At 30.7% G+C, this 1,513-nt stretch overlaps 1 protein-coding gene across 1 annotated transcript in view; it reads left to right on the top strand.

Annotated features, from left to right (window-relative positions):
- The window catches only part of LOC108966635, a 21,366-nt gene that overhangs the window by 11,431 nt on the left and 8,422 nt on the right, over window positions 1-1,513 (top strand). The gene's annotated exons all lie outside the window — the stretch shown is intronic.

The raw sequence follows: 1,513 nt of genomic DNA, 5'->3' as shown, positions 1-1,513 counted from the left end.
CCACGTATAACCTTCGATTACTATTGGGTCAGTAAAGCAAACTCTTTGGGTTCAATAAAACTCAGTATACCTCGATATAGTTTTAATGCTATACACAAATCTACCATTATGAAATAAGCTTGTTTTTTGATTGAAAAGATCTTTCAAACAATCATAATCTTTCAATATGATGTTCAATTAATATATACTTCTATGGAAGAAAAGGCAAATCTTGCATCTTCGAATATGAATAAAATAAAATCATATCTGCCTGCGTTAACTTCCTAGTGTTGCACTAAAAATCTTAACTATTTACTAACGGGACAGACCGATATATATAAATGCAAACGTTCTTCAAGATGACTACTTGTTTTTACACTCAAGTGACAGATAAACTACTATTGATATGTGACCTTGTAAAAGGCAGGAAAAAGCTAGATTATTTGTGCCTCGGAAGCTTTTTTGTCCATATACGTAAAAAATAAAAATATGTAAATATATACAGACACTCAAAATAAATTTTTTGTAAATTTCAATAAAAAATTCAAAAGCATATGAGAAAAATATTTCGTAGAAAATCTTTTTATTGCTCACCAACGGAACAAAGCTATAATAACTGTGCTGGTGATGCGTTACTCTTGTAACACACAGTCGCTTAACAACAACCACAGTAGCTTGATACTGAGCTTACACTCTAGTTTAATGTACAGCTTAGGAAGCAGCGTCAATAGAATTAAAGCGGCTAACCAAGTCAGCAGCATCTAGTAAGGTACAAGCATTCTTAAAAATACCAAAAGCAAGAACAATAAGAAGAAAAGAAAAAATAAATTCCCAGAATTTCTAAAACACTTCCGACGCATCACTGAAAATTTCTTTTAGATGTCAAGCATATTTTCGGCCCTTATTGCTATTGTGCTTTGTTGGATAATGTTCGCTATTGTGCTGCAGTTCATTTTTGAAGTTTTGTTATTTGAGGAAATGGAGATGTGTTATAAATTTCAGACACATAACTGTAATATTTACTTGAAATTATAGCAATGCAATGTAATCTATTAAACTATAAGCTAAAAAGTGGGAAAATGTTACATTATTCAGCTTGCAAGTGGCTAACAAAAGACTTCAGCAACAAACTTGCCACAAGTGCTCGAATTTATTAAAAAATGTTGATAAATGTTTTTGAAAAATTTTACAATTATGTTACTACTGTAATTGTTTTATGCATTGCTTCATATATTAGACCGCGCAAGTAGAGGAGAAACGCAACTACGCATGCCTCCATATTGGCTGAATTATATAAAACGTGCACTTATAAAATTGAAGACCGAATTGATCAAGTTTGTCACTTAAGTCTTTCGTCTAACACCAAACTCTTAAACTTTTTGTTATTCTGAAAAATTATTGCCACACAAATGGCATAATGACCATTATTGTAAAAGCTAAGTGGACTATGATGGCAGCTAAAGAGATTATAAAACGATAAATAATTATTTCAAATCAAACACTTAAAAATAAAAAAAAAAATATATTTTTTAAT

Source organism: Bactrocera latifrons, unplaced genomic scaffold, assembly GCF_001853355.1.
Source record: "Bactrocera latifrons isolate USDA-ARS-PBARC rearing strain unplaced genomic scaffold, ASM185335v1 scaffold_10, whole genome shotgun sequence".
Lineage (NCBI taxonomy): Eukaryota > Metazoa > Arthropoda > Insecta > Diptera > Tephritidae > Bactrocera > Bactrocera latifrons.
Note: the sequence above shows the minus strand (reverse complement) of the source record. Positions and strands in the feature narration are given on the sequence as shown.